The following is a 12,325-nucleotide window of genomic DNA, read 5'->3' as shown; positions in this document are numbered from 1 at the left end:
TCCTGTGCATCTTGCTGGACATTTTGAGTAAACTGTGTACGTCCTGAACATATATCTAAAAGATTTCTAATTTCAGTAGCACTTTCTATTTTAGTTTTATCAATACTCAGCTTCTCATAAAGGAGACTTAGCACAGAACAGAATCTTTTATCATGATTTACTATTATCTGCTCTTGCAAACGTTCAAGATAAAATACAACATTTAGCACTACATTAGCTTAGCAGTTGACACAAGAGCTATTTTCAAAATGACAACCAACAACCTCTTCAACATTATCCTTTTTCTTTTTGCTTGCAATCACATGAGTCTCTTTTTGTTTTCTCTTCTCTACATCCTCATTACAGATATTCTCAAATCTCCTTTTCTGAGAAACAACACGTTTTTCCAACACAGGATACTGACCTAAATGAGGAGCATAGCTTCTTCTTAATCTAATATACTCCTTTACACAATTTGCATCTGCACTAACTTTTGAGTCATCAAACTCTATCATGAATAAACCAGATAATGTTTTCACTCGTGACAAAGAAACATATGCCATACCTTCTTTGAACACAGTAGAACCAATGTTTACAAAAGCACTATCTACTTGTGAATAGTTACAGCATATGCTAGAGAAAATGGAAACTGCTTCCTACGTACATATAAGTGTTTTACAAGCAAAAAACGGACTGAACAATGACTAATCTCTTTAACCTCTGCAATCTGATCAAATTTTATTTTTAAAAATTCAATTCCATCTTTTTTCTGGTATTTCACAAAACCCACAACTTTACCCATAGCTCCATTCACTAAACCTTTTTCAACATCCAAATTTCTCCTCAAAAATACTCGACAGTTCATGCAAAGATATAGATTTTTTTATAATCCAGCTGTTTTCGAAATGTTCTTCTCTAGAGAATCCAATTTATTTTTCAGCTTGCCTGTTAATGTAATAGTAATTCCTTCATGCTGAATTTTATCAACTGCTTCCATTTTTTTAATCTCTTCCTTTTCCAATTTCAAAAGTTCCTCATTGAATATCGAGCATTCACGTAGTGTTGGCATTAAGCAGATTACAGTATTATTTTCTGCAATGTTCTTGTATATTTTCTCTGCAACTATTTCTTGCTTTGGAAATAAATTATGTAGCAACCGACTCTGTAATGCTTTTCTGCCAACTTCTGTGAGTAGTCCAATTCTGATATCTTTCAGAATACTTGCATAATCTTCATCGTTTGCTTGCCTCATCTTGGTAGTAAGTTCTTTGTACTCAAAGAACGACCAAATATTCGCATTACCAATGCTTCCTAATGACTTCTTCGTGTCTTCATGTGTCACAGTATTAAACACTGGTTGTCCTTTAACTGGAGTAAGCTGTAGAAGATCCCCAAAAACTATAACATGTTTTCCTCCAAATAACACGTCATAGTCTCTCTTTAGAATTTGCTGCATTCTTAAATGCACAAAGGCAAGCATTAAGTTTGATACCATGCTTACCTCATCAATAATGAGAACTTGCATCTTCTTCACCACTCTTAAAACTTGCTTCTCCTGTAAGCTTGTGATATTCTATTTTGTTCTCATGCTCCACTGGTAACATTAGCAAGCGATGTAAGGTAATTCCTTTTATATTATATGCTGCTAACCCAGTTGGAGCAGTAACAACACAAGACAAAGTTGAATCTGTTTTTTGCTGTACGTAGCTTCTGATGACTTTAATTAAGAAACTTTTTCCAGTTCCAGCTTGTCCACTCACATACATCCTGATTGGTTCAAATGATGTGCATGTGCACTCTTTATTTTCATGTAGTAATCCGTGATCAATTTTTTTTCTGACTTCTTCATAAATTTGTTGTTGTTCTTCATTTAGTTGTTGTTCCAAATTTGGTAAGTCTATTAAATCTTCTTGAGCTTGATTCATAGCGGTTTCAACTTCATTCATGGCTATTGCAGCTTCATTTTCTACGATTGGTTGTCCTAGGGGATCTTGACTGAGCGTTTCAGAACTTTGGCTGTCTTGAGAACTGTCTCTAGCTACTTCAGCTGCAATTGTTGCTTCCTGTTCAATTTCTTCATTTAACATTTGCACATAATTTATGAAAGTACTGCATTCAATCGTATCTTTACATGCATTGAATGAATCCTCATAGCTTTGAAATTCTCCAAGTAGTTCGTCCTCTGTACGCCATGGTTTAAACAGCTGTAAAAGTGCCAAGTAGTAAAATTCCTTTTTGTCAGTAGTGTCGCAACTCAGCTTCCTATGATTAATCAAACTTCCTTTTGTTTGCTTCACCAAACATCCTTCCTCACCAATGACTTTATATTTTCCATTTTTGATGTCTTCTGTGGCTTTCCGTGAAAAAATGTAGTTTTGCAGCACTTCATAGAGACACATGTTCTCAAGATGACAACTTCTTTTTGGGTAATATGTGTCCAACATGTTTGTTTTCAAAATATCTGTACTTTCCGGGTCGTTCTCGGCCAAATATTCAATTTCTGCAACAGATTTCAGTACCCGATTTCGCATTGCTGCAAGGCCTAAACTTACCCAAATTATTCTTCTGGATTTCGAGTACAGACTTGCAGATGATAACCTATCTGAGCATTCGAAGGATCCAATTTCTCGATGCGATAACATCTTTAAACTGAAACTGTATAGCTTCTTACTGACAGTTTTCTCGTGAAAAATCTCTTCCCACATTTCCTTCAATTCCGTTTTCTCAGATTTAGTAATGTACGATGTGACATACCGAGCAACAGCAATAGAATTGTCTGCCACATACTGAATATCCATGTTAGCATTCCACATGGATAAAATGACTGGGTTGTAGTCATTTATATATTTTGACTCTTCTTTTCTTCTTAGGTTGTATGTATTTTTTGGAGATTTTCTTGTAATAGTATGTCGCACAGCTGACATAAAACTGTTTAGTCTTCCTTTTGAAAGAACAGGTCTGGGAAATCCAAATCGACATTTTGTGTAGAATTTATCTTTGCTCTTGTACTTCCGTCGACAGTATTTTCCACACCGATGACTTTGGAAACGTAAAACTTGGTCTTTTAACTTTTTCTCTTCTGTGCTTTTAGGTATAGCACATGTTGCATATTCTTCGATGAAAGATAAAACTGCTTCATCAGCATCTGTTCCAAATTTTGGGGCATCCTTAATCCACAACAGCATATGAATATGAGGAGCACCTCTTGCTTGGTACTCTTTTTTTCCAAAAGAAATCCACAACTTCTCCAAGAGGTGGATTTTTTTTATTGCAGATGAAGGACATCATAGCCTCAAATCTATGATTGAAATATCTGCAAACATTAACCGGATCCAATGAGCACAGTTCTCCTGCTGTCTTGTATTCGATGTTTTCAATGTTTGAATTTGCCTCTCGAAGAAAATCCAGAAGATCATCCCAAGCGTACTCTGCACAGCTTAGGGTAAGGAACCATGTAGGAGTTCCTAAATTCCGTAACATACATTTCAATTCTCCATGGCTTCGGTACCAATATTCATTTGTCCCACGCTGACAAGCCATCAGATTGATCAATTGTGATTCCAAATGATCATCTCGCTGCTGCACTTTGTTCATAAAATCCTTAGCAGACACATTATGTAGATGTACTCCACTTTTTAAAATGTGATTTACTGCATAAGATAGTGCAGACAAGTCACTTTCAAATAACAGATGGAACAAAAAAGGAATACTTTGGCGAAATCTGGGATCTTTTGCATATAATCTTGTAGTCCGATACTCAGAAGCAGGAATCTGGACTGGACGTTCATCGTATCGTCCACCTTCTCCTGTAGGAAACAGCTGGGGAAAACAACGAGCTTCCAAACTCTCCTCCCATACACTTACGGGAGTTCCTTTGGCTTTTTTCATCTGAAACAGATCAATAGTGTTTGCCATAACTTCTTTTGAATGAAGAGGATGTATGCTGAAATGTTCATAAATTTCTTCTTCTTTTGACTTGTCCACTTTTTCAATTTGCCCAGTTGGTGTGTCTGTGTCTCCTAGTAAATTTTCTTCATCTTCATCTATATAAATTGATTCATACCATTTATTGTTCCTTTTCAAATATAAATTTGCTCTTTGTACTTTCCGTACTTCTACCAGCTCCTGCCAAATTTTCTTACTCTTTGTAGGTACACCATTAACCAGAATAACTAATGGTTCAGTTTCCAAAGTATCTGTATCAATAGTTTCCATATTTTTTTTCAAATCCAACGGCAAATAGACAACTCTTCCTTTTAAACCTCTCTGTAAATCTGAAGGAGGTAATTTACCAGTTTTGGGCTCCATACGTACTATAGTCTGGAACGGATGAACACATTGAATGAGTATAGACTCATACGTATTTAAATCAGAAAGTTCTGCAGGAATTTCAACCAATTCTAAATTATTATGTACAGCTCTAACTGGCATTTTATTTTCTTCTAACTTTTTGTAACAGTATTTACAAATACGATGATCTTCACCCAAATCAAAACAATTTTCAAGAAATATATATGTTGCAAAATCCTTCCACTTATAATTATCTTCTTCTTCACTTTTTTTGTAGAGATCAACATTCCCTGTATGGATTTTATAATGGCTTCTCCGGCAACAAATACAAGTAATATTTGGTCTTTCATTAGAGATGATAGCAATTTTTTTCATTTGATCTTCAAATTTCTTATTTACGGAGGGTTCTACATTCTCTTCCACATTTTCCTCAATAACTGTGTCATTCCCTGCACTTTCTTGTTCCGGACCAAAGTAACTTATCTGAATTTCATCAGTAACCTTCTCAACATCTGATACAGTTCCACGGAACAGAGCCCTATTGAACTCATTTAACTTTAGTGCTGGACTTTTAGCAAAATACAATCTTCTCACACATTTTCTAATTTCAGTATGATGAACTGCCAGCATCCTAAAATGGTGAAAAACACTTTGACAAACTTTCCTAGATAGACAAGCCAGAGAGTGTCCTTGCAAACCAGTATTCTCTCTCACTCTGCATGGATCTAGTCCTTGAAGCACCTTAATCTTCTGTTTAACACTCTTTTTACTATATTCTCTTAAAAACTCACGTAATTTATCAATAGATTCCTGTCGCAAAGTACAAATACTACTACAATTCCAAGTATACACTGGGGCTTTAGGACGTCTCCCCATAACCTCATCCACAATCACTTCTTCCTCATTTCTTGGAACCATTTTCTCCTTTTCCATTAAACAACCATCTTTCACTTCATAAGCTCGTCCAGTGGTGTCAACTGCATGCAGCAAACTATTACTTTGAAGATAACTCTCTTCATTAAAAAATGGTTCAGTACTTGAACTATGCATCCATTCTCCTAAAAACACTTTACAAAAGTTATTTCTTTTCACTACTCTTTTCGTTTTGCTTTGTGACTTCATTACATTGACTATTTTTTCTAATGTACGCATCCTGTTCAAAATTAAAAGGAATAGTTTTCTTTTTAATTCTAAAGCCTTAGCTACAATGGCTTCAATATCTTTTTTTCTCTTGTAAAATTTCGCTTTTTTCTTATATTTTTTCACATCCTTTAGCAAATTGGACATCACTCTTCTCGTAAACATTTTTCTACGGATCTCTTTAAATGCTGTTTTTCTTTTTAAGTCAATCTTTATTGCTTCTGCTTGTACATTAGCATTTAGTAAATTCTCACTTTTGTCCTGTTGTTTTCTACTTGAAACAGTTTTTCCAATGGGGACATTTTTTAAATTTTTCCTTTTTTTGAATATATTTTTAAAGAATTCCTTTGTCTGCTTACCAGAAGACTTTTTCTTTTTTCCAACATGAGCATCTTCAACTAACTTGGGTCCTCCAGTTGTCTTCAAATATACATGTTTTTTCTGTTCTTTTCGCTTTCTTGATTTTATATGCATCTTATATTTCCTTCACTGCTCTGCAGCAATACCTGAAAGAAACTAAAAAAAAAATACCTTTTTGTAATTTAAATATATTACTAAATTTTTTATGAGCTTTTCAAATCTTATAGTACTATCTACCCCTTTCCTACAAGTGAAAAACACAATAAAACCAACACAAATTAAATCTCTAAGAACAATTCCTATGTGCACACAGACTCTTGGTGTGATTCTAGGCAGAACACGATATTTGATTTGCAATTCAAAAGCACACTTACTAATGTTTTTTTTGCAACTGATAATTACTCTAACAGTCTGACACATTTTCCTTAAAGTTTAGAGAGGCAGAAAAGAGCACATGTCCAAACAGCTTTCTCAGACCATGTACATGTGTAACCTGGCTGACTGACTACACTCCAGCAAAGGTAATGAGCCTTGGTGATGTTCAATGCATTAGCGTTACTCACTCCTACCTAAAACACCACACAGTGCTGATTAGTAAGTATGAGTGTACAGGAAAAACAGCTAGCTCTCTGCTAAAAGTGTGGTTCTGGAGACTGTCTACTGTCAGGTGCAAGAGAGACTTGAATGGACCCTTACATATCTGCATAAACACTGTTAACATGTATGTAACACTACATGTGTGGTAAGGGTTAATATGAGTTTTTAGCATGTAGCAACTACATGACCCATTGCACGAGTGGAAGAAAAATCTACCATGTTGATTTCAAATATGTTAGCATTTGCCTCTCATTTGAGATACTGTTTTGGGCTGAATGCTAACCATCACATTTCCAGAAAACAAGCTTTCCTTTTCCTACGAATGCAATTCTAAAAGAACCAGAGTGACACGAAATACATCTCTGACAACAATTCCTGTGTGCTCACAGACTCATGGTGTGATTCTAGGCAGAAAACAAAATTTGCTTGCCAATTTCAAAGCACACTTACTACTGTTTTTTTCTGCAAGTGATAAGTACTCTAACAGTCTGATACATTTTCATTACAGTTTTCAGAAACAGAAAACAGCACATGTGCAAACAGCTTTTTGAGACCATGAACATGTGTAACCTTGGTGACTGACTACACTCCAGCAAAAGAAATCAGCCTTAGTGATGTTGAATGTATTAGCGTTACTCACTGCTACCTGAAACACCACTCACTTGTGAATACTAAGCATGATTCTACAGGATAAACAGCTGGGTGTGTGCTAAGAGTCTGCTTCTGCAGACTGTGTATTTTCAGTTGCAAGAGACATATGCATGGATACATCCATAACAGCATAAACATTGTAGTAATGTATGTAAAAGTACATGTGTGGCAAGGTTTAATTGCAGTTTTGTATATGTATGAGCAAGCTCAGCAATTACATGATTAGAAGCAAAATCTGCTATATCAATTTCAAATGTGTTATCATTTGCCTCCCATTTGTGTGATACTGATTTATGCTGAATGGAAACCATCACAGTTCCCAAAAAAAAGCTGACCCTTTCCTACAAATGGCATTCTTACAGAACCAGGCCAACAGAAATAAAATCTCTGACAACATCCAAAACCTCCCCTTTCCTACCAATGCAATTTTAAAGAACCAGAGTGACACGAAATACATCTCTGACAACAATTCCTGTGTGCTCACAGACTCATGGTGTGATTCTAGGCAGAAAACAAAATTTGCTTGCCAATTTCAAAGCACACTTACTACTGTTTTTTTCTGCAAGTGATAAGTACTCTAACAGTCTGATGCATTTTCATTACAGTTTTCAGAAACAGAAAACAGCACATGTGCAAACAGCTTTTTGAGACCATGAACATGTGTAACCTTGGTGACTGACTACACTCCAGCAAAAGAAATCAGCCTTAGTGATGTTGAATGTATTAGCGTTACTCACTGCTACCTGAAACACCACTCACTTGTGAATACTAAGCATGATTCTACAGGATAAACAGCTGGGTGTGTGCTAAGAGTCTGCTTCTGCAGACTGTGTATTTTCAGTTGCAAGAGACATATGCATGGATACATCCATAACAGCATACACATTGTAGTAATGTATGTAAAAGTACATGTGTGGCAAGGTTTAATTCCAGTTTTGTATATGTATGAGCAAGCTCAGCAATTACATGATTAGAAGCAAAATCTACTATATCAATTTCAAATGTGTTAGCATTTGCCTCCCATTTGTGTGTTACTGATTTATGCTGAATGGAAACCATCACAGTTCCCAAAAAAGCTGACCCTTTCCTACAAATGGCATTCTTACAGAACCAGGCCAACAGAAATAAAATCTCTGACAACATCCAAAACCTCCCCTTTCCTACCAATGCAATTCTAAAAGAACCAGAGTGACACAAAATACATCTCTGACAACAATTCCTGTGTGCTCACAGACTCATGGTGTGATTCTAGGCAGAAAACGAAATTTGCTTGCCAATTTCAAAGCACACTTACTACTGTTTTTTTCTGCAAGTGAGAAGTACTCTAACAGTCTGATGCATTTTCATTACAGTTTTCAGAAACAGAAAACAGCACATGTGCAAACAGCTTTTTGAGACCATGAACATGTGTAACCTTGGTGACTGACTACACTCCAGCAAAAGAAATCAGCCTTAGTGATGTTGAATGTATTAGCGTTACTCACTGCTACCTGAAACACCACTCACTTGTGAATACTAAGCATGATTCTACAGGATAAACAGCTGGGTGTGTGCTAAGAGTCTGCTTCTGCAGACTGTGTATTTTCAGTTGCAAGAGACATATGCATGGATACATCCATAACAGCATAAACATTGTAGTAATGTATGTAAAAGTACATGTGTGGCAAGGTTTAATTGCAGTTTTGTATATGTATGAGCAAGCTCAGCAATTACATGATTAGAAGCAAAATCTGCTATATCAATTTCAAATGTGTTAGCATTTGCCTCCCATTTGTGTGTTACTGATTTATGCTGAATGGAAACCATCACAGTTCCCAAAAAAAGCTGACCCTTTCCTACAAATGGCATTCTTACAGAACCAGGCCAACAGAAATAAAATCTCTGGCAACATCCAAAACCTCCCCTTTCCTACCAATGCAATTCTAAAAGAACCAGAGTGACACAAAATACATCTCTGACAACAATTCCTGTGTGCTCACAGACTCATGGTGTGATTCTAGGCAGAAAACGAAATTTGCTTGCCAATTTCAAAGCACACTTACTACTGTTTTTTTCTGCAAGTGATAAGTACTCTAACAGTCTGATGCATTTTCATTACAGTTTTCAGAAACAGAAAACAGCACATGTGCAAACAGCTTTTTGAGACCATGAACATGTGTAACCTTGGTGACTGACCACACTCCAGCAAAAGAAATCAGCCTTAGTGATGTTGAATGTATTAGCGTTACTCACTGCTACCTGAAACACCACTCACTTGTGAATACTAAGCATGATTCTACAGGATAAACAGCTGGGTGTGTGCTAAGAGTCTGCTTCTGCAGACTGTGTATTTTCAGTTGCAAGAGACATATGCATGGATACATCCATAACAGCATAAACATTGTAGTAATGTATGTAAAAGTACATGTGTGGCAAGGTTTAATTGCAGTTTTGTATATGTATGAGCAAGCTCAGCAATTACATGATTAGAAGCAAAATCTGCTATATCAATTTCAAATGTGTTAGCATTTGCCTCCCATTTGTGTGTTACTGATTTATGCTGAATGGAAACCATCATATTTACAAAAAGAAAGCTGCCCCTTTCCTACAAATGCCATTCTTACAGAACCGGACCAACACTATTAAAATCTCTGACAACAATTCCTGTGTGCACACAGACTCATGGTTTGATTCTAGGCACAAAACAGTATTCCTCAGTGATACCAGTACACCTTAACTTATGGTGAAAACACACTCCATAATATTTTACTAGTTCAAGACAGTTAAATATCTCCCAAACCACAAAATGTAAAACATAACTTTTAAAGAAGAATCACAATTCTAATATTTATATAAAAAATCACCACATACATCCTCTCTCAAACTCATATCTCACCTTTAAAATTAGTTAGTTGAGAAAGAAATGTGGCACTCAAACAGCAGACTATCAGAGTCAGAAAATCAGAGCTCTACACCTCTCTCCTCTCTCCAGAACCAGTAAATGGCAATGTTTCCCTCTCTTTTTTCAGCACATATACATGTTAATTACAATTCAACCCTTTTCCAAATGAACCCTTCCCCCAACTTGACTTCTGCCTGCTACCATAGCAACAGCTCATGGAACACTGCTGTGAGCAGAGAGGTCAGAAGTTGAGCACACAATGTTTCAAATCCAAAGAGCAAGAGTGCTTCACCTGTCAAACCTAACAGCAAATCCAAATTATTCTTCTGTGGGAACACAATTTTCTGAACCAATGCAAAACATGCTTCTAAAAATGTACACATACAGCCTAGTTTTAACTGTAAAATGATTTGAATCAGCCAATGAGTTCTTTTTATTTAAAAAAAATATGTATGCCTCCATTTTACAACTGTCTTTCATTTCATATTGCCATTCTACTGAAAACACCTCCTGAGTGCATCCAGATCTCTTTGAAAGATGTTCACAGTGTGGATTGTAGGTCACAGCTATGTCTTCTGGAGTGAAAAGTATGCAGAAAAAAGAGGTATGGTGAGAGACCTTGCTTTGCCAAATGTAGACATTAAATGGATTGGTCAGAGAGGGTTAAAGTGGCACCAATTAATGCCTTTGGTGAAAACCTTTCGACATGTCCCACAGCCTAACCTTATTATTGTGCACTGTGGTGGAAATGACCTAGGCACTTTAACTGGGGTAGGTCTGGAAATGCTTATTAAGGACACCTTTGTGCAATTGATGTCGCTGTTTCCTCAATCTGCCTTTGTATATTCTAACATATGCCAAAGGCAAAAGTGGAACTGGTCCAACCAATTTTGTCCGCAGATTGACAAAGCAAGAAAGCACGTCAACAAATCTATTTCTGCTTTCCTCAGAGACTATGGTATGGGTTCTATATACCACAACAACTTGCGTTACAACATACAAGGCATTTATAGAGGAGACGGTGTACATTTCAGTGATGAAGGCAACAGAGTCTTCCTCTTGAACTTTAGACTCTGCATCGGTACTTACTTGTAAGTACCACAAAAAAAACACTTCATTAACACAACGGCTGTCATTTGAGATGTCATCAGTGATGTTATGAGTGATGTCACTGACCATGTTATGAGTGATGTAATATGTGACGTCATCAGCAGTGCATTGCAGGCGCGCGAGTTATAGTTAGCTGAACTAACTATAACGGGGGAATTTCAATGGTTTTGTACGAGTGAAAAGTCCAGCTAACTATAACGCCCCTGAAACCTATGGTTTTTTCAGTGAATTTCTAAGGTTTTTTAAATGCTAATTCCTAACCTTAACATGCCTGAAACCTATGTTTCTTTCAGTGAATTTCAAAGGTTTTTTAAATGCTAATTTCTAACTATGCCTACAGAGATAGGACATGTGAAGAAAGAAGAAAAAACGCACAGAAAGAAGAAAAAGAAATGCAGAAAGAAGCAACAGAAGTCCTCAAAGACGAAGAAAAGTGCAGGAAGAAGGATAACGTGCAGAAAGAACAAACAGATGAGCAGAAAGAAGCCTTGTTGCAAAATCATCCTGTACCCTCAACTTTTTCAGACGGATACTGGTGGTAACTGAGTCTGACTAACCAGTCCTAGAGTCAGTGCTATGTTAAAAGACACTCAGAATGCAGTGAAAATACCTACATACACTAGGGAACACTATGCGTTGGGGTCCCCTCTCACACACTGACTCTGACTGTGTGTGCAATGGGATGGCACATCACGTACCACGCACAGAGGAGGGGGAGCACCCGGACTTCAGGGAGCAGGGAGAGCGGGGCTGCCGCTGAGGTGAGGAGTAAGGACCATGACCAATCACTGCACGGCCTTACAATAAAGCCATGCAGTGATTGGTTAGTATTCCCCCCATGCTCTTGGACATGACCCGAGTCTGCCTTGGTAACTAAGCAGCCAATCCAAGCGCTGCTAAGCCTAAAGCAGCGCTTGGATTGGCCTGGGGCAGGAGACTATGCAGCTCCTTAGGAGGCCATTGGGCTGCGGCTTCGACCCACCCTCCTGACGCAATTTACTACAGCGAGAGTGGCAAAATTACAGAGACTGCGCAAGTCAGGCTGGCCAGGGTAGGGCACCTGGCCAACCCGACATGCGCATTTATGCTGCAGCCTGCACTCACTGACTCAGGGAAAATGCCGGTATGCCGAGATGCTCCCCCCTCCCCCCGTGACGTCACCGTAATGGCATGTCCGCGGCCGCGCTGTGAGACAGCTGAGCTGACTGCTGCCATGCGTGCCGCGGGCTGAAATTTACTAAGTGCTGGGCTGGACCCCTGCGGCAAAATAATCAGTGGGGCAACGCCCAAACGCCCACACAAAGGAACCGCCACTGG

The sequence above is a fragment of the Triturus cristatus genome, chromosome 8 (genome assembly GCF_964204655.1).
Source record: "Triturus cristatus chromosome 8, aTriCri1.1, whole genome shotgun sequence".
NCBI lineage: Eukaryota > Metazoa > Chordata > Amphibia > Caudata > Salamandridae > Triturus > Triturus cristatus.
The sequence above is the reverse complement of the archived record's forward strand: the minus strand, read 5'-3'. Positions refer to the sequence as shown.